Consider the following 22166-nt stretch of genomic DNA (forward strand, 5'->3'; position numbering starts at 1 on the left):
GTATTAACGGAGTGTGTCTCAAAGTATTTGGACACGTGAGGATTCAACAGAGGCCATGGTGGAACACTCTGGGCTGTTCCGTGAACTCCACACCAGTAGATGTTTCAAGGTAAAAAGTGTATTATGGGCTATAATATGCACGGTTTATGTTAATGTGTTATTGAAGCAGATGTGTCCCCGAGCCACCTCACAATGTAAATTGGGCGCGTGCGATAATTTCCCTGGAAATACGTTAATTTTAAGCCGCTGGTTGCGACACTTCAACATCTCCCATCTGGCACCGCTGCTACAGATTAACACTCACTTGGATTAATTCTCCTTCTGTGTCAAACATCTGCAGCTCCAGTGGGACTGAAACCAGGAGAAGAAACCTCTCCTTCCTCTTCCTTCTTCATCTCCGATCACTCGTTTGAGCGGCGACTGATCCAAAATGATCCGCGACACATCCATGAAGCGGCCACTGGCGTCCACTAATTGCCGTTGATCGCGGGACGTCGATATGTTACGACAGCAGATGGGCAGAGAGAAGGCGATGGGCGGGGACAGAGAGGACAGAGGACAGAGACGACGAAGGCGTCAGAGAACAACACAGAACAAACACAAACGCTTTTTTTAAATACAGCAAACTGCAGTCTTTACTCTGAAGGACGCTCGGCTCACATTATGAAACGCTGTCAATAATCAAGTAGCCTGCATCACAAAACAGGAAAACAGAATATTTTATGATGAAGAGACCTTGGTCTTGTGTAGCCCATGCTGTTTTATTGAGTAAGCGGAGAACACTCTCTCTCTCTCTCTCTCTCTCTCTGGTTTGTGTTTTCTTCTCCTTCTTTCTTTGCTTGAGCTCCTTGAGCCTTTGCGACCTTGTAAATCAGTATTGATTTCCCTCTAATTTTAACCTTACAGTAATATCATATTCTTTACAGCGCCGCAACAACAAACATTCACCAATGTACGCACACTTTCTTTCCCCCGTGGCACCGGATCGATGGACATGATTGATTTGGTGGTGTGCTGGCAGCCACTGCTGATCAATGTTAGCTTGGCTGACGGCCGCGGACTCTACATCACTGTCATTCACGGTGAGTGTCGATGTAATTGTGACGGAGTCTTCTATCACTTCCTTCAACTGTGATTGATCACCCCCCACCCCCTTTTTTTTTGGTTGTTAAATATTATTTCATCACATTATCGCGTGTAAACGCCGCGGCTGAGACGTACGTCTGCAAACCTAGTGGTGGGAGTAATGAATTGCATCGACTCAAAATACCGAGTGCAAGCGCACTTTGCGTTTGCCGTAGCTACGCGACTACGGTTTGTGCTATCGGGAGATTTCCGGCGGTTTCTGAAAGCGGAGGAGTTGCACGTCAAGGACGGCGTGTGGTCAGTTCACAGCCGGCGAATCGGCGTCTTGGAGGAGAGAGTTGGAAAGACGCCTGTACAGAGTTTGGACATTGAGACAAAGACGCAAACAAATGTTATTTTAAATATGTTTGAATTGAACACGCAAAATCTACAGTTTTTGTTTTTTTTCATTTTAAATTGTTAATACAATACTTAGACGTGCAGTAAATTGCAAATTACTGCCAGATATTGAAAGTTATTCTGGAAAAATGGGCAAAAGCTCTTAACTCACAGGCCATTCTAAAAGTCCACACAGACATTTTGAGGCTTAGGTGTAACTTGTAATTTGAGTATAAATAATCTAATAATAATCTACTTCTCTACATGCAGCAGTTTGGAAAGGTGAAACGGAGTTGAGACCGAAACGGAACGGAGACCGAAAATCGAGAGAAACCGACACTGAAGGCGATGGACAGATTATTTCTCTTTATTCACCACGGGAGGAAAAGGAGACAGGATAGAAGCTGTACAAGGGTGAGTTCTACCATTAATTCCTGTTTATACGTAAGTATAGAAGACTTGTACTTAAAGTTGAGTAATGTTTCAGTCAAGTGACAATACTTGTACTTAAGTACAACTTTTCACTACTCTTTCCACCACTTTGCAAAACCACAGACACAGTGTTGTTCACTGCAGGATGTTTGAATTGTTGACGTTTGAATGGAGACACGCGTGACTCTCCATTTACTGAACTTCTTCTTCATATGTAGCTGCCTGTGTTCTTTTTTTTTACTGCTTTATTTACTGTGTTCATGCTGTAAGGTGACCTTGAGTGCACATAAAGTTACTATTATTATTATTATTATAAGTAGAGTTTGCAGAAAAAAAAAGAGTAACTTTGACTTTAATAATGTATATTTTAAGACATGAGTAGGCTGCGGGTGCTTGACATGCAACACAGTTGCCCAGGTGGAGATATTAGTCAGCTATCAACACACAAGAAGACCATTTCCTTCCTGTAATGCCATCGCTTTGTAGATTAGCAGCTCTTGCACCAGACATCAGAGATACTACATGTGCTGTCGAACCAAAATAGTCTGAAGAAAGAGTGACGAAAATCTGAGTGCGTGTGAAAACTGTTTCTTTTGCCCAGACACACCCTGTCCACAGGTCATCCTGTTTTGCACACACACACACACACACAAACCTGTTTTTATGTCTTCGTGAGGACACGTCATAGACATTACCCTAACCCTTAAAAGTCCCCACAAGGTCAAAATGTCCTCACAAAAATAGGTTTGTACGGTTTTCTTAGTAGGACACGACACAAACTGACCATTCATTTGGACTAAGCTGGAACGAAGCTCATCAATGAGCTTCTGCCTCTTTAGGACCAGGTTCTGGTCTCCGCGAGGACGTCCTGACGAGGCCCGTGTCTGTGTCAGCAAAGGTCTTAAAGAGGAAACAAATACAGTTACACACACGCATCCAAAATTACAAAACTTCTCATGCCTTGTGAAACACTTCATGCTCCGCAGCTCTGTGCACTTTGTCGAGCTGTGACCTTGAATACTTAAGAGGCCCCTCGGTGGTGCAGGGTTCTACTTCACACACCAGCGCTGTGTGGGATTAGTGATATGATGGAGGAGGAGAGGAGAAGAGAGGAGAAGAGAGAGGGGGTTTATGCCGGGTTAAAGCAGAAAAAGGCGAGGGAACGAGGTAAAGGGAGGTGGGGTTGGTGAAGATCCGACTCTCTCCAGGGAATTTTTTTATCATGGTTTGGGTTTGGGGGGGGTTCTACTGGAGCAAAAGATTGAGATGAACTGATCCGAGATAGTGGGAGCTTTAGGGGATTTACAAATGAACAAACCTGTTGTCCCCTCCTCTCCCCTCCCCTCCCCTCCCTCTTCCCTGTCCATCATCCTCCTCTGCCAACTGGACATGCTCTCGGCGCTCTGGCCCGGGTCCCTGCATAACCTCTGTGCAGCTTTTTTATGGTCAGCGTGTCTCTTCACAAGACCCGTCACTGGATGAAACTCCCGCTCCTTCTCTACTCGTCGTCATACTCATTTTCCACATGTCACGCCACCGCTTATGCTCTCGGCGCCGCCTCCTCCGTGTTTGCGCTCACCCTGACGTGCCCGTGTCGCTGCTATAGGTCTCATTTTGTTTCCTAGTCTCTACTTGGCTCCGTGCACCTTGTGTCATTCCACTGGTGCAGTAATGGTTTCGTAATATCCAGCGACAGCCCGGCTTTCCACTTCGATAAGCTTGTGTCCTTAAAAGACGGGACAAATGAGGCCAACACGGGGGGGCAGGGGGGACATCAAAAAATAATGAGATGTGTAGATGGAAGGGTGATGGGTCAGCGGATGAGGGAGGAGAGGATAAAATATGAATTAAGTGACGACACTCGGCCTCTAAAAACCTCCCCTCGGCGCGCAGTTTAACTGTTCTAGCAGAGATCCGTGACCTTTTCCGAGAAGAAACTTTGATGCCTGCAACTTTGCATGGATTACAAAGAGACACAGAAGAGAACAAGAGAGAGAGACACACACTGTATTCCTGAAACTAGGCCAGTCACTGTCTAGAAATTTGGACTCATGTTCCCGTTTCCAAACCATTCTCCCGGAGGAGCTCGCCTTGCCTGTCGTCTGTCTGCTGTGCTGCCTTCACTGTCCTCATCTGCTTCCTGCTCTGTGTCGTATAGACAGAACTCTCCGGAAAGGATAAAATGACAGAATATATTCATCAACGGACAATTTTGTTTGGCCTTTTGTAATATACCAAAAAATATGATGCAATAGAATACAATGTGGTAGAAAGCTCTATTGTCCGTGTATGAAACACCGCGAGAGGAGGAGAAAACACAGAAAAGGGACGAAGAGGAACAGCCACTGCAGAATACTAAATAATAAATACAGTGTATATAGAAAAGAGGTAAACAAGCGTGTAGTGAAAAACATACTGTCAGGACCGAAAATATCCCACACAATAAACACTCTGGCTGCTGAGCAGGGAGGGAGTGGGAGCTTTCTTTGTTGTTTTCAAGAAGTTTCTACCTTACGACAGAGTTTTAAGGCCAAAGTTAAGACATTTGTACCAGAGAATAAAGTCATAATATTATGAGAATAAAGTCCTAATTATTATTCAAGCAAAATCTCAGATGATCAAGACTTTATTCTCATAAAATTATGACTTTATTCTCATAAAATTATGACTTTATTCTCATAAAATTTCTCATCACATTACGACTTTATTCTCGTCATATCATAACTTAATTGTCATCATATTACGACTTTATTCTTGTAAAATTATGTATTTATTCTTGTAATATTATGAATTTATTCTCGTAATATTACGACTTTATTCTTGTAATATTACGACTTTATTCTTGTAATATTACGACTTTATTCTTGTAAAATTATGCATTTATTCTTGTAATATTACGACTTTATTCTTGTAATATTATGAATTTATTCTCGTAATATTACGACTTTATTCTTGTAATATTATGAATTTATTCTAATATTACTTTTTATTCTTGTAATATTATGAATTTATTCTAATATTATGAATTTAATGACTTTATTCTTGTAATATTATGAATTTATTCTTTTTATTCTTGTAATATTATGAATTTATTCTAATATTATACTTTTTAAAATTATGCATTTATTCTCATAATACTTTATTCTTGTAATATTACGACTTTATTCTTGTAATATTACAACTTTATTCTTGTAATATTACAACTTTATTCTTTTATTCTTGTAAAATTATGCATTTATTCTTGTAATATTACGACTTTATTCTTGTAATATTATGCATTTATTCTCATAATATTACGACTTTATTCTTGTAATATTATGAATTTATTCTCGTAATATTACGACTTTATTCTTGTAATATTATGAATTTATTCTCGTAATATTACGACTTTATTCTTGTAATATTATGAATTTATTCTCGTAAGATTACATTTCTCTTTCTCTTCAATTTAGCCCTAATACTCTGTCGTTGGATGTACTAATATTTTTTTGAGTTTAATTGACGTGTAACGCCGACTTACCACGCACCACTTGTGTATTCATCCAAGACAGAAAATAGTCCCTAGAAATACAATTAGCACTTGTGTTTGAACACTTTTACCTACACAGAGACAGATTATGTTCTGTGTTTTCAAAGAGTCACAGTTGGCTCTAGGAACTTTAGAACATAGATTTGATTTGACTCGGGGCAAAAGCAGAAGGCTTATCTCAGGTGTTCACCTGAAAGCAGCAGCATGGACGCATTATGGCCCGGAGTTGCGTTGCATAGGCGCGTACTGTGTTACATACACTTCACTTCTGTTTTGGTAACGTGTTTGCTCTTTGTCCCCTATTGTCCCGCTCGGCCACAGAAACACAGTACATGCACGTTATCAGCGCTCATCTCCCAGCGCCGCGGCCCTTTATCTATGCGCCGCCTCTTGAGATACAATAACACGAGCCATCTGTACACTATATTAAAGAAAAGTAATCCTATCTTAACACCACGAGAAGCTGTGCTTCCACAGACTCTCTCATGCAGTTTTAACAATAAGTGAGTGTAATCATCTTCCCAGTAAGGTTATTTTTATTGCAGGGCTGTTGCTCTATGGTTGTATAGCACCAGGAAGTAGTCTTCTATAAATTACTTACCAGAAAATGACTTTGGTAGATGTTCAAGTCCCTCTTTTTATAATATTACTGAAGTAAAAGTCTTAAAGTATATGACAGTTACTGTACGTAAGTATCAAATAATAATTATCTGAATTTTCTTTAGGAGTAAAATGATTAAAAGGGTGAGGAGTTAGGATTGAGCCATGGTAGCTCAGTTGTCTTTCAACGGGAAGGTTGCGGGTTCAATTCCTGGCTCTGCTAGTCTATTAACCCCATGTTGCAGCGTGTGAATATGAATGAAGACGAGAAAAGCTCTATATAAATACACACCATAATACCAGCTCTTCTTCTTCTGATTTTATTTGGTAGTAACAAAGATAGTTAGAGGAAATGCAGTGGAGTAAAGTACAGATACGTGAATGTTGTACTTAAGTACAGCAACAAAGTATCTGTAAACATGGACATAGCATTAATAGTTAAAATAAGGTATCGGTATCAATATCTGGACTCTGATACTGATACCTGAATGATACTTTTTTGATACCAATTTTATGAGATTCATTTTAACAAAAACAATGACATCTTCTTGACATACTGTCATTTATCAAACAATCTCTCTGACTCTGGCTCACAGACACTGATGAGATTAACTCAACATTTGATTTCAAGTGACGACACATTTTTTGATATTAAGTGAAATGGTTTGGAGGTTTCCCCGTGTGTGTGTGTGTGTGTGTGTGTGTGTGTGTGTGTGTGTGTGGTTTTCTCCGGGTTCTTCCTCCCACAGTCCAAAAACATGCAGTAAGGGGGATTAGGCAAATTGGCTGTAGGTGTGAGAGTGGATGGTTTTTTGTGGCCCTGCGATGATGGATGAAAATGGATGGATGGACAGTTTGATACTGAGCCCTGCTCACAAACATGTAGAGCATCCAACCACATTTAGAGTAAAAGATGTTTTTGGTGCAGCGGTCTCATTGATAACCCGGCCTGGCTTCTGCTGCTGCTGCTGCTGCTGCTGCTGCTGCTGCTACCAAACCTCTCACATCACTGCTCATCTGTTATGTGTATGGAGTAGTGTTGGCTTGCAGATGGGATGGAGGAGGGAGCCGTATGAAGGGACGGCCCGGGCACAGACATAAAAGGCTTGTGTTGACATCTGCCAGCGTACCTTTGCCTCCACTCCGCCTGGCACTGCCAGCCCATTAGCATCATGTCGCGCCTGGCAATAATCCAGCCAGGACAGTGCGACCTCAATCTCTGAGCTCCTGACACATCTGGCATACAAGAGTCAGGCCTGTGTCGTGCGGTGGGCGTCATAATCCCTGACTGTTTTAACAGCTTCCTCCCGACGTCGCGGTACAGTCATGTCCTAATCAGCTCTGACATACAGCGAGGCTCAGACTGGTTGTGGATTAACATGGACGCGAGGCACCGTTCCAACCTCCCGGTCTCATTGTGTATTTCACGTACACGTTGAATAACTTGACGCTTTGTTTTCATTCCTGTGGCCATGACGTAGGTGTGAAGATTACGACATGGTTTTTTTTTTTTTGTTTCTTTTTTTGTTCAATACTTTGTAAACTGCACCTCGGTTTAATTTTCCTGCAAAATGTGGAACACTTGCGTAAGTGAAATGGCACTTTTAACTGAGTCAACAGGCTGTTTCGAAACATGCACAGTGAATAAAAACAGGTGTGGTACCGTATATTGAAATTGTTACTCCTGTGTACACACACCGTGAGATTTAAAGATAAGGTAATGTGTAACATTTCTGCATTTAAATGACGCAAAGCGACGCTTACATTGGCTGTAGTGTTTCCTAACAGTTTCCTAAAGCTGAGAAGATACACGTCAAAGCCATCGCGTGGTTATTACGGTCATTTCATTCCCGCTGTTGCAGGAAGTGGGCCACACGGGTGGTGTAGTGGTTAGCACTCTTGCCTTTGCAGCAAGAGGACCCTGGTTCGTGCCCCGGTCAGAACAAGGGTCTCTCTGCATGGAGTTTGCATGCGTGGGCTTTTCTCCGGCTTCCTCCCACAGTCCAAAAACATGCGATATGGGGATTGGTCACTCTAAATTGACCATAGGTGTGAATGTGAGAGTGAATGGTTGTTTGTCCGAGGGTGTGACCCCGCCCATCACCCTGTGTCAGCTGAGGTTGGCACAGCACAGAAAATGGATGGGTTGCAGGAAGTCGGCGAATCAGCATATTTGTCACCAGAGAGGTGAGAGTTGGAAAAGAAAAGGCCCGTTTTTGGACACTGAGGCACAAATGTTATTTTAAATACATGTTGTACTGTTCAAATTTCAAATTTGAAATAAAACCTTGTCTTTTTCTTCATTTTAAATTGTTAAAACACTATATTAACATGCAGACAATTGTAAATAACTGCCAGATACTGAAAGTTATTCTGGAAAAATGGGCAAAAGCACTTATTTTCTGGCTCTTTTCTGGTTAAAATAAGCAAAATAAAGGTTAGGCATTAAAGGGACTTGAGCTAATTTTAGGCTCTGCATGAATTTAAGCCAAAATCACTTTGATATCTGACAGTTCTATGGCCAATGCATGTTGAGACCATATTGAGGTGGCTTTAAACAGAGATTGAACCCGTCTCTCAGGAACATGAACTCTGTGCACATATAGAAACTCTCACAGCAGCACTTCTAAAGAACAGCGTCTGCAAAAAAACAACAACAAAAAAGCGCCGCCGCCGCCGCCGTCGTCGTACAGAGTAATTCAAGATATGAGTTTAAAAACTTGTTTTTGAAAAGCTGTCTGCGTGAAGCGCGTCATGCTCAGAAAGTAGACAAGCAAGCGTACTTCCTCTTCCCTTCACCCGCCACAGACAAACCACACTGCCAGCCAGAGGCAGACAGAGGCAGACAGAGGCAGACAGAGGCAGCTGGTGTTTCAGTGATACAACTAGTATATAACAATGTGATAAAACTCTCGACGCTTACATTTCTCTTTACATCTTGGGAACTCTTTACTTGAGCCAGTGCGTGACAACGTGTACTTGCCAGTCATCGAGGGCACACACACACACACACACACACACTGACAACATGATGGTGACTTACACAGGAAGCCCAAGAGAGTGCAAGATGTGGGTGCCGATAAACACTTTAGCCTCAAACTTCCGTCACCCAAACTCAAAGTGTTTCTCTCTCTCTACTCCCGGCGTGGCAGCGGTGGACACGCTCTCTCTGCAGCTCTCGTCGATATTCTTGCCGCCGTCATATTTCAGAAGCTCATATTTAATACATGCAACGTTTTGCTTTTAAAATGGACCCCGATGTGAGCGCTGGAGAGGTTTGGAGGAAAAAAAAAACATGCTTTATTTAGTCTTTACGTTCTGTCACCTCTCCAAGCTCGGCCATGCATTGCGCCCCTCAGTTCTCATCACTCCCAGGTTTTCCTTGTGTTGTTTTTTGTGTTGTCACCGCAATCAATAAGCAATTAAAAAAAAAAAATAAAAAATAAAAAAAAAAAAAGGGAACATACTGCTTAGCCTTCTTGGTCCCGGTGCAGCGTGTGTTTTTTGGGGGTATTATAGTCTGAGTGGCAATAAAAAAAATAATACTCGTCAAATATTTATAAAAGCTCGCCACGCTGCTTTTAACTTCCGAATGTGTGGTCACAGGTATGACGTGGGACGGAGTGTATGATGCTTTTGAAAGGGGAGGAAGACGAGCCCAAGGTCGGACGACACACGGCGCTAATCTTACCCAGGAAGAGGTGTTGAAACCACCCATCCTGTGCGGTGGAATAGCTGCTGCTGCTTTGCAAGGAATTCTCACACACACACACACACACACACACACACAGCATCTGTTTTTTAACCTGTCTTCACGCACACAGACCCGATCGCTTGACAGTTTAGAACAGGGGTGTCAAACTCATTTTTGTTCAGGGGCCACATACAGCACAATTTGATCTCAAGGGGGCCGAACTAGTAAAAATAGTAAAATAATAGCATAATAACCTATGAACAATAAGAACTCCTTTGTTTTTTCTCCTTTGTTTTACATTTACTGAAGGATAATTTTACAAAACATGAAATTTCTTGAGAAATATAAGTGCAATTTCAACAATATCGTGCCTAAATGTACTATTTACACAGCACACTGGATCTATAAAGGAACAAACATTTAGTCACGGGTATCTGGAGCATTTGACATTATGTTTAGATTAGTGTGAAATTTTAACTAATTCATCCTGTGGGCCGATTGGACCCTCTGGCGGGCCGGTTCTGGCCCCCGGGCCGTATGTTTGACACCCCTGGTTTAGACTATACTTTGTCTGTTTGGTGGGAATGAAAGTGTGTTTACGCGCACGCATAAACACACTTTCATCTCAGGGTAGATTTGCACGCCAGAGCAGATGTCTCCCATCAGCCTGGTCCACAAACTAAAAACCCTCTGATATGACGGACCTGCCTCTCCTGGACTGCTGTTGGTGTTATGTGAAGTGTGTGTGTGTGTGTGTGTGTGACAAAGTGACGGCGTTAACTAACCGATGTAAATACAACATGAAGACACATCAGGTCAAACACACCCGGAGGCACAATGTAAACATGTGGTGTGTGTGGGATCCAGAGGGTTAACCCCAACCCGATGATGACGTAGCAGATGATTCGATCGGTGTCAGCGTCGTACAGTTCAAAACAAAAGGCAATAATAAGACATATTAATATTTGATCTCTTTTGTGGATTCCCACTCTTCCTGCCTCTCAGTGAATGAGTGTGTGTGTGTGTGTGGTACAAGCTTGGAAAAAGAAGTACAAGTATGGTATGTTTTGCATGAAAAAGTCCAGAAACTCACACTTCTCCTCCCTCTGTGTTTCTCTCTCCTCTCCTCCGTTCCCTCACACTATTCCCTTTTTTTACAGGCTGCCATTTCCACTAAATTAGTGCCCAGGGTTTTAATTGCAGTTTATGAACCTCATTTATTGGCGCGAGAGTCTGTGTTTGTGTGATCTGGCATCCAGTGCGGCAGGCCAGTCCTCTCCAAGCCTCCCTGTGGTTTTGCATTTCTTTTTTACCCCTCGGTTGTTGCCCCTCCCTTCCTTTCTTTTTTAACACCAGAATGTTGCTGGGCTTAACCATACACGCTGCTGTTTTTATAGAGAATTAGCACTTCTCTACCCAGCTCTGGATGTGTGGCTCCACACTGGAAGTGTTGCCTTCGAAAATCAGCCCTCCCTTTCAAAACCGCACAGGCGCGTGCCAAGAGTTTTAGTATCACAGACGCTAGCGTTTCTTGTGACTTTCATCAAAGCGCTGAGGCCACTAAGTAACGCCGCGATAGCAGAGCGCGATACACAATGAATTTAGTGTCCTTGATTATCATTGTACACGCAGTAGGTCATAAAGCCGGCGATCCATACAAAGGGAAGTGACATTGACGCGACCCATGACGATCTCAATCTCTTCAAATTTCCCTTTTATGTCCCCTCTCTATTTCTCCTCGCCTCCACATCGTCCCCTCCGTGGCGTTCCAGCGACACCCCGGAGGCTAATTAAACCTTAATTACATTTGTTGGAATTGATTTGTGATTTAGTCTTTCCTCTGTTGTTCCAGCTCATTGGCCCCCATAGAAATGTCATTAATGCGCCATTATTTTCACGGGCGGTCTAATTAAAGGGACATACTCTCTGGGTTTTCCTCTGATGAGATGCCGGGAAGGGGAACATGACGGCAACTGGCACCCCAGTGATCCAAAATGGAAGATGCAGATGCAGTGCAAGGGAGTGGGGTGTAACATAACTTTGTCTGTGGGTACCATAGCCGTGTTTCTTTCTTTCTATCTATCTATCTATCTATCTATCCATCTATCTATCTATCTATCTATCTATCTATCTATCTTTTTTTCAGTGTTTATGCTAAAGCTAAACGGCTAAATCGATCTCATACTCGTCCTTGCTTTTGGAGTGGAATATTATCTCGTGCGTTATCTTTGATAGAATTAGAAGAGGTGGAGGCTCAAGCACGACCCCGCATGACACACTCAGATATGAACCTGGGCCTTAAACGTGCTCTGTCTCACAGCAACAGAGGCTCGGGCGACTTGCAACACAACACAGCACTATAGAGAACGCTTGGTTCCCTCTCAGAAATAAAAAGCAGAATTTGGCAATTGTTTGTGCTGCTTTTAAAACATTGGTCTTTCCTTGGGGAGGATTGTGGGAGGGAGGGAGCAAGGGGAAGGGGAGAGGGAGTTTTGCGGTGCATTCACATGTGGAAGCTTAAAGCAGTAACAATCTTTCCCAGCCTGCTCTGGCCTCATATGGCCTATGGTATCCTGCAAAGAGTCTCATAGCACAAGACTATTCCCTGTCTATCTCCTCTCCTCTGGCGGCTCCTCTCTCATTCTTTGCTTGCTGCCAGAGTGACTGCCTGCCCGCCTGCCACTCTCCCCTGCCCCTCAATTTTAGCGGAATTCTATCAGTTGTCTGCATGTACCCTTTCTGTCTGTGATGATTGTGCATAATGAGACCCAGTCCAAAATATTGGCTGGCAGGTTGACGGGTGTGTCAGGCAACTGCTTCACAGTTGGCCAGGCTGGTGAGAGAGGGAAGGACGGAGGGAGAGAGAGAGGGAGAGAGGGAGACGAGAAGCCAGAGAGGGAGGGAGCGACAGAGCCTGAGATAGAGAGGGAGAACAAGGAATGGGGTCACTTGAGTTTGTTGCTCATAGGATATCAAGCGGCTCGCTCCCTCCACCCCATTTTGGTAGCCTGGCTCCTCTGTTGCCTCCCTCCCTATCTCATCAAAACCGCCATCTTTGGGAGTTTTACTACAATAACAATGTCCTCCATAAAACAACTCCGCTACCCTGTTTGGAATCTCAGCTTAATCATACCATGATGAAGCAAGATTACATCTTGTATTTCTTTTTTATGGCATTGGCAGATGATATTTAATCCCCGGAGAGATTAAACAAAAACAAAAACCTTTTGTTGCAGGTTACAGGTTGCTTTGCTTTGAGCAACAAACCATATCAGGAATACGAATTGTCTTTTATAAAGGTGTTTTTTTTCTTTCTTACTTTGTCAGGTCCATGCTATTGCTGAGTCATCTGGAAAATGTAGTGTTCTCCCATTCTTTATTCTGGGGTAATGCGGCATAAGAGGACTTCCATTTTAAGCCTTACGGCAAATTACATTAAGCCACAGTTCAGTGGGCCCTAATGCTTTGAAAGTAACAAAAATCGACGGAGAGGGATAACACTTTTTTGATACTGCTCAGACTTCCAACCCTGGAAGGCCTCCTTTATACCTCCTCCCTGCCGCTGAGTGGGAGAAGAATGGGTTAAACCTGTCTGCGGCCCACATCTGGGAGTCATTTGAAACATTCCACAAGGCTTACCACATGTTTTCAGATGGACTAAGTCCTGCGAAAGGCTCGGCTGTCAGAGGTTTGAAAAATCATCTTTTTTTTTTTCGCCAGGAGGGGAAAAAATGAGAAAGAAAATTCAACTGTATAATGGGGCTTTCTTTGTTGCAGGTGAGATTAGGTAGGGTCATGGGTGGCTTTGCAGGGACGCCCCCTGTGTGTGGCGGCACTGCTGGTCTGGAAACGTGTGTTCCTGTGTCATGCTGCATGTCGGTGGCATGTTATTCGAATGTGTTCCGAGTGAAAGCTGTTTCTTAACAGCTATTTGCAGTTCAAAGGAGGCTTTGGGGCTTGGCTAACTGTTTCCATGCGGCCGATGCAATCTCATAGGCTCCTTTTTTTTTTGTCTTTTCATTTCTTCTTTATTCTTTACAACCTAGCACCATAAAGTGAGCCAATGTAAAAGCTGCGTAGCTTCTCAGTACCCTTGTCCAGATACATTTATAAACACAGGTACTCCCCGGGCAACTACGTCTGAGCTCACAAAATGGTAATATATATCATATCATATATCAGTTTATTGGGATGTATCCAGAGATATTTTTTTAATTAAATCATGTATCCTTCAGCCTTGCCATGAAGGCCGCTTGATGATTTCAACATTACGCTCTGCTATGAATGACATATTATTAAGAGGGAGTTGCAGACTGCATGATGAATAGTTGGTTTGCTCGTAGTTCCAAATAAATATGTGGCTTTAAAAAAAAAAAAAGGCAGCAGCAGGCTGGACAAGAGTCAAGGGATATGGATCGTGCGTTAGCCAAAACTGCAGTAACCGCAATCTACGCGGCAACTAACGTCGCATATTGTAATTAATTTAGCGGGTTAACGTTATAATCCGTGTAGAATTGCCTGCGCACGCACATTTAAATCAGCCACGAATAGTTACGCTAATTAACATTAGCTAAGATTAGCTAGTTTAGCCAACTCTCCACACACACAGCTATTTTACAACAAAATCACCCATCCACAATGACGGTGTTAAAGTTTCCACCTGCCAACATTAGCTTATTTAACATACGGAATTATCGTTCATTACATTAACTTAATGTTACCTGGGCATTTAAGCTAGCTATCTACTCGAAACACATTAGCTCTATAGAATTCAGTATTTTAAGACACAAAACCATAGAGTGCATAGAGAACAACGATATACAGTTAAAGTTAAAGTGGTTGAAGCTTTGGTTGAAATGCCAAATAATTGGTTTGATAGGTGAATCGGGGAAACTTACCTTCAGTCACTCAACGACAAGAAAAGTCTAGTCCGTTTGAAAGGAGAAGGAGGTGGGCGGGGCTTTCCAGAGTACTTTTTACACCAAGTATTCTAACTCACTACAAAAACACTAGGGGGCGTCTTACTCAGACTGTTGTTGTAATAAAACTTTGACAATGCATATTTTACACTGCGGATTTCACTGTGTGACTGACCACCACACATTTGTTCCTGTCTTGCACCAGGTCTCAGGATGTCTCCAAATGTTCACCCAAGACAGCGTAGCGTGGTGGACCGCTGGCCATCTCTGACGTTAGGCCCCATGGCTCTCATGTTGCACCAGTGCATTAGACGCCCCGCTGTACCGTAATCGTCCACTGACATTTGGGGAACTTGGGGAAATGTTTCTCTTGGGTGTGAGTGACACCCTGTGCACTGGAGCCCCCTCCTTGTCTCTGCCACGCTCTTTTTTTCCCGGTGAACCAGGCCATGACATGTGGTATGTGGCCCCATGCTGTGGAAGCATCCGTCGGCCTGGCTAATGTTACAGCACTTTAGAAATAGCACTGCGTTCATAAACAGTAAATAGGCACCAAACACTTAGAGGTGCAAACGGAGCACCTGTTATAGGACTCAGCGTGAGTCTTTGTAGAATGAAACACGTCAACAAAGACTATTTCACAGTATTTATTATAAGAGAAATGTACAGATACAATACACGTTCCATGAGAATATGAAGGGGGAAATGCCAGAACACCCTCTAGGGGCTTGTTACAGGACACAGTTAAATGTCTTAATCTATTCAAAACAAATAAAAACACACAAATAAACCTTTCATAGTATTCTAAAGTAAAACCCAGCACTCATAAGGGACAATCAAACTGAAATGAATGCTCATATACACGATAAAACAACAATATCACATGTATACACAGAAACCATAAACTCTATTTTATGTAAGAGAAACCATATCATACAGTTTGCTCTGGTTTTATAGGAGGGAATCACATGCTTATCTTGCATAGTGTGCAAGAGTGTGTCTGTATTAATTAGTGCACTGCTTGTCAACCCTCTGAGACGGTGTCATCTAAGAGGAATTGGAATATTATGGGTTTCATTTGCTGCCTCACATAGTCAAATGTCTGTACAGGACATGTGCAGCTACAGTCACCTGAACATAGAGACCGAAACGGCTGGAACGGCTGCCAGCATCAACAGCTGAAACTCCAGGAATCATCTGCTCCCAGCCAAGAAATAGTCCAGCCCACTTAGTTTATTAATTAGTGAGCTCTAGCAGCTCTGGTAGCCAGTCTCACTCATTTGTGTTACTGTGGGATTTATTCAGATAAACTGCTTCCACCTGGTACATGTATGTGGTGAACTCGGGTCGGGTGGTAGGTAGTAGGTAGGTTGGTAGGTTGGTAGGTGGATGGATGATAGATGGATGGATGGATGGATAGATGGATGGATGGATGGATAGATAGATAGATAGATAGATAGATAGATAGATAGATAGATAGATAGATAGATAGATAGATAGATAGATAGATAGATAGATAGATAGATAGATAGATAGATAGATTAGATAGATAGATAGATGTTTAGATAGATAGATATATGTTTAGATAGATAGATAGATGTTTAGATGGATAGATAGATGTTTAGATAGATAGATGTTTAGATAGATAGATAGATGTTTAGATAGATAGATAGATAGATGTTTAGATAGATAGATAGATAGATAGATAGATGTTTAGATAGATAGATCATAGATAGATAGATAGATGATAGATAGATAGATAGATGTTTAGATAGATAGATAGATAGATAGATAGATAGATAGATGTTTAGATAGATAGATAGATAGATATGTTTAGATTAGATAGATGATAGATAGAGATAGATAGATAGATAGATGCTTAGATAGATAGATAGATGTTTGATAGATAGATGTTTAGATAGATAGATATATGTTTAGATAGATAGATAGATGTTTAGATAGATAGATAGATAGATGTTTAGATAGATAGATGTTTAGATAGATAGATAGATAGATGCTAGATAGATAGATAGATAGATAGTAGATAGATAGATGTTTAGATAGATAGATAGAGATAGATAGATAGATAGATAGATAGATAGATAGATAGATAGATAGATAGATAGATGTTTAGATAGATAGATAGATAGATAGATAGATAGATAGATAGATAGATAGATAGATAGATAGATAGATAGATAGATAGATGTTTAGATAGATAGATAGATAGATTTAGATAGATAGATGATGATAGATAGATAGATAGATAGATGTTTAGATAGATAGATAGATGATAGATGTTTAGATAGATAGATGTTTGTAGATAGATAGATAGATGTTTAGATAGATAGATGTTTAGATAGATAGATAGATAGATAGATAGATAGATAGATAGATAGATAGATAGATGTTTAGATAGATAGATAGATGTTTAGATAGTTAGATAGATGTTTAGATAGATAGATAGATGTTTAGATAGATAGATAGATAGATAGATAGATAGATAGATAGATAGATAGATAGATGGATATCACGGATATCACATGCTATAAAAGTGCCCAAAGTCAGTTTTTCTGTGTGTACAGTAGCCAACAAAGCTAATGCATGATCTTTACGCGCCACAGTACAGAGAGTACTGACATTCTGAGGCTGTACTTGCACACACGGGGGCTATGTCGAGCATTAAACAGAACACACATCACTCCTCACTATGCTTGGCACGCCCTCACGTTTGTACAGTACACGCTGAGACGCCGTCTATATCTGTATCTGTATCTCAGAGTCGACGCGAGACTGGAAAGCCATTAACATTCAACTCCAGCAACGTCCATCGCAAACCTGGCTACAAGCGAAGGATGCAGCTGGGCTGAGGAGACCCCAGAGGCCGCACTCTCCGACATAGAGACATGTGGAGGAAACCCAACGCTACACAACACAAATCCACACACTGAAGTCCAATAAGTGAGGGGCGGGCCTGCCCACGCCACACACACACACACACACACACACACATGCTATGCACACGCATGCCAGGCCCTCTTTCACCTGTCACAAGCCAGTGTAATAAAGACAGCTCCTTCTCTTCCATTATGTTATGACTCTTAGCATTTTGACGGCTCATGGTAACTCACATGCCTGCGTGTCCCATGCTGCACCTCCTCCTCCCCCACCCCCCAAGCACTGCATTCCTCACTTGTGTGGTGATGTGTGACAACTGACGCAGCTTAGTGCCAGTCAGAGCCTTTGTATAAGAAAGCCTTGAAGGCAGCAGGGGGAAAACAAGGAGGATACTGTCCCTTGCACTCACTCGACAGCAGTGTCAGGGCTCCCAGGGAGAAAAAAGTTGAAAAGCAACCGAGATGGCGACGCGGAGGCAAAGTGTGTCACTTGCTGTCTTGCCGGCCTTTAGTCCAATCATATGGGACGGGGACGGGGTTTTCACATCTGCCACCTGTCACAAAGCGTTTGAGTGTCGCTGTTACATCGAGCCTCCCCCGGCACACAAATCCACTACACGCACTCACAGGTGAACTCATCTTTAGATAGGAATAGTTCAGTCAATAAATGGTGGAAATTAAGGCCAATTCACCAAATGTATGAATGCAAATCACATTTTTCACTTTTTTCTTTTGGTACAGTATCATTGCGCACAATGAAAAACATGCACAGCAAAAGGAATTACACGGAGGAATCCACAGCATCATCTCACAACATGAAACTTTACAATCTGAAAACTTTCTAAGCAGACTGCGTGTTCCACAAATAAAAAGCAGAGTTGCTCTTTCATGTGTATAATTTGGCTTCAGAGCCGTGGGTGGAGCTGCAAGCCCTTGGTCGTGACTCCAGCAGTAGAGGAGCCGACTTCCCAAATGCATTATGACAAAGGGGGTATTACGGGTCTGTGATGGAAGATATTTTTGAGGCTTTAATGGAGTTCTCAGCAAACCAGGGCAGGGTGGTATGGTCACGCAATGGATGAGGGCGCCCATATTGTTTAAATTTTTATACACAGGAATGCTTATTCCAATTTTTGATGATCCCACAAAAAGTGACTCGCCGTTTCCCCTCAAGAGATAAAGTCATAGGAAACATAATTAACGAAATATGCAACTCGTGGATTCGGCTATAATTAATACAACAGTGAAATGTGTGAGCACACTTGTCCTTGTCTAATGTCACATTCAAAACCATTTGATTTTCATTTTGAGGCTCGTGTAAATTGTGAATTAAAAATGTGTTTGATTGCCGCCCCTAGAATAACTCTATGAGTGATGCACGTAAACGTCTTCTCTTCATGATCGTGAAAATGAAGCCAGTGGAAAAAAAATTGGCACATTGACTGGAGATTCCACTGAAATTGAAACTCAAATGAACTCACACGGAAACTTTTTCTTTGTCATTTTTATAAGGTTTTTCATAAACAGGGCATGTCATCATACACACGACCCACTCTAAAAAACAACAACTCCAATGCTGTCGTTTATATGCCCGACGGTGAAGAATACGTGGGCATAAAGCTTCCAAACACAAGAAGAAGACACTGATGGAGACGATGACAGAAGAGCAAGAACCCTATGACGTCATCATTTCCCCCAAAGTTACATACTAGTTGTATAGTACATTAAAAAAGAGGTTGGTTCAAGGTCAACAGGAAACTGATTCATTACGCACAAGCTTCTAGAGAGAGATACAGCGCCACCTACAGAGGAGGAGTCAGACGTACGCGGCCGATAAATGGATTTTCTCCCCCGTATACTCGGACTCCGATCGCTGCTGCACGGCCGCATCTCGATTAAACTTGTGCATGTAAACATGTTGTCAGCACCGATCATGTATCGATACCTCATACGACCACAAAATGACAAGAGACGCCCATAAAGAAGGTGGAGCTGCTGCTGCTGCTGCTGCTGCTGCTGGAAAACGTCTGGATGTTCAGCAGTTTGATGTGATAAATGCTTATTGCAACTGTGCAGCAGAGGGGTGGGGGTGCTGTGTTGTGGTAATTACTCAAACTGTGGTTCCTCGGAGGAGGGCGACAGATTTTCCACACTGGAGCTTTAAGTTTGATGTTTGTATACTTCAGGCATGACCAAAGTGCAGATTTTGTACGGCCCACAGTTTTGGTTTTATAATGTTTTATTTATGGTCTGAGACGGAGTGAGACAGAAAATCGGCCCCTGTCATGTGTTGATCGGATATCGGACAGATAAAAAAGTAGACTCCAAAAATCAAAAATGATGACTATGCACAGAAAATGTAAATAAGAATCAGCAAAACCATTTTAGCTGAGTCATGTTTGGGCTATGGCGATTCTTCTTCTTCTCCTAGTAAGGTGGATTACAACTCTTTGTGGCACATAGCGCCAACTACTGTACAGGAGGATTCAAAATGCAACTGGCTCCTTTTGACAAGAGGGGGATCCAGTGCCACCCCTGCCTCCCCTTTAGCTCCGCCACTGCTGATGGGACCACTGGCCCCCCCCGGGAATCTTCACATTATCAAATGTGTCCCTGGTTAAAAAAGGTTTTGGTTTGGACACCACACTTTGAAAAAAGAACTATCCCTTTAAATGAGTGCAGAAACTGTCCTTCTTCCTGTTGCCTCTCATCACTCGCTTCCCTCAGCAGCAGCAGCAGCAGCAGCAAACATCTGGAGGGAGCACGAGGAACATCCACTTCTCAGGACAGGCCCTCCCATATAAGGAGAGGGGCGGGGCCAGCGCGGGTGTTGGGTTTCACAGCCAGAGAACGTGACTGCAATGGTCGTCTGAGCGAAAGCGGCTCCTAACTTACCTGCTCTCCGGAGGCGGCTCGTCGTCCCTGAACATACCCGCTTGTTTTTGGGGCTTTTTTTTTTTTTACGTTCGAGGTGAGCGCGGGATGCTGATTTCACGCGGCGCCACCGAGAGTGGAAAACTTTGACAAAGTGGACTCCTGCGGCGGAGAAAAAATAACTTCCAGCAGCCGAGGAGGAGGAGGAGGAGGAGAAGGAGAAGGAGAACTTGGAGCACCAGCAGGAGCAGTGTGAGGAGACCAGGAGGAGGAGGAGGAGGAGGAGGAGTCAACAGGTCCAGGTATGAACATCCACTTGTCGCGGACAGCTTGACAACATTTGACAGCGCGGTGTCAGCCTCTGTGTTTTCACCTGGACGCGGGCTTTAAACGCGTCACGTTACGTTCACGGGTCCCAGTCAGTGTCTGAGTCAAGTGTGTGTGACCACTTTAATTCACCGTAGAAACAAACAAACGAATAGTTTGTGTCTGAACGACACACAAGCGCTTAATGTTGTTGTTTTTCATTCACGGGATACGACGCGTGCCGCTGCCTCGGCTAGCATGCAGAGCTAACGCTGCTCCTCATAAACACACTTCTCCTCCTGAATGACTGTTTTATTGACACCGTCAGAGCAGAAGCTGCTCCTTTTATTGTGCTGTCTGTCCGAGGAGCGTCTCTGTCTGTCTGCCTGTCTGCCTGTCTGTCTGTCTCTGCAGCAGTGTTGGAGAAACATGCTTTTTCTGCACCATTTTTCAGACTTAAGATGAACTTTGTTCGTGGACGTCACCTCCTTCCCTTAGTGTGTATGTGAGTGGATAAATAGGCAAAGCTGCAGTCAGTGTTGACATGTAGTACAAATACCTTCACGTATCTTTACTTTGTTATTTGTATTTCTAGCAACTTGTACTTTTACTCCACTATATGTCCCCTAACTATGTTACTTATGTTACTTGTTACTACCAAATAAAATCAGAAGAAGAAGAAGAAGAGGAAGAGTTGGTAATGGTCTGTATTAGTCGAGCTGCAACTAACGATTATTTTCTCTATAAATCATTTGGTCCATAAAATGTCAGAAAACGTTAAAAAATGTTGATCAGTGTTTGTCAAACCCTGGAAATGATGAGCTTCTCAAATGTCTTGTTTTGTCCACAAACCGAAGTGATTCACTTTTCATGATTAACGAAGAAAATATACACAATCAAGAAATTATATAAAAGCTGTAAAAAAACGATGATTAAAATAGTTTATTAACTAACAATTAATAGAGTCATTGTTTCAGCTCCAGTATTTATACATACTACAGTCTTGCCATTCACACGCTTCAACATGGGGTTAAAGTGACTTGCTCAAGGACACATATAGACTAGCAGGGCCGGGAATTGAACCCACAACCTTCCCGTTGAAAGACCACTGAGCTACCATTGCTCAATCCATTGCTGAACTTCTAAAACTTAAGTACATTTCAGAAAATAACTTGTCTTTATACAAGACTGACTGCAGCCATAACCTGCATTAGTGCGTAAAGTAGGACAATCTATTAATCAACTTCTACTAAATCAGTCACCATTATTTCATTATTTTTCACTGTCACTACCTGATCCGTACCAGAAGCCCTGCACATGTACAACGTGTGGCTACTTCCTGTCAAAACCCTAACCCTAATATAACAGGAACCCCCAGAAACACAGCCTTTTGTTACAGGAAGTAGCTGCGTACAACAAATGGGGCTCCCGGTATACATCAGGTACCTAAC

The 22166-nt window shown here is 42.5% G+C and overlaps 1 long non-coding RNA gene across 1 annotated transcript in view; it reads left to right on the plus strand.

Moving 5' to 3' along the window:
* The first annotated feature begins 20263 nt into the window (after positions 1-20263).
* LOC122758832 overlaps positions 20264-22166 on the plus strand; it is a 40331-nt gene continuing 38428 nt past the window's right edge. The window contains exon 1 of the long non-coding RNA XR_006358199.1: positions 20264-20711. This is a non-coding gene — a long non-coding RNA (uncharacterized LOC122758832). The remainder of the gene's footprint in view (positions 20712-22166) is intronic.

This window comes from Solea senegalensis, linkage group LG18 (genome assembly GCF_019176455.1).
Source record: "Solea senegalensis isolate Sse05_10M linkage group LG18, IFAPA_SoseM_1, whole genome shotgun sequence".
NCBI classification, from domain to species: domain Eukaryota; kingdom Metazoa; phylum Chordata; class Actinopteri; order Pleuronectiformes; family Soleidae; genus Solea; species Solea senegalensis.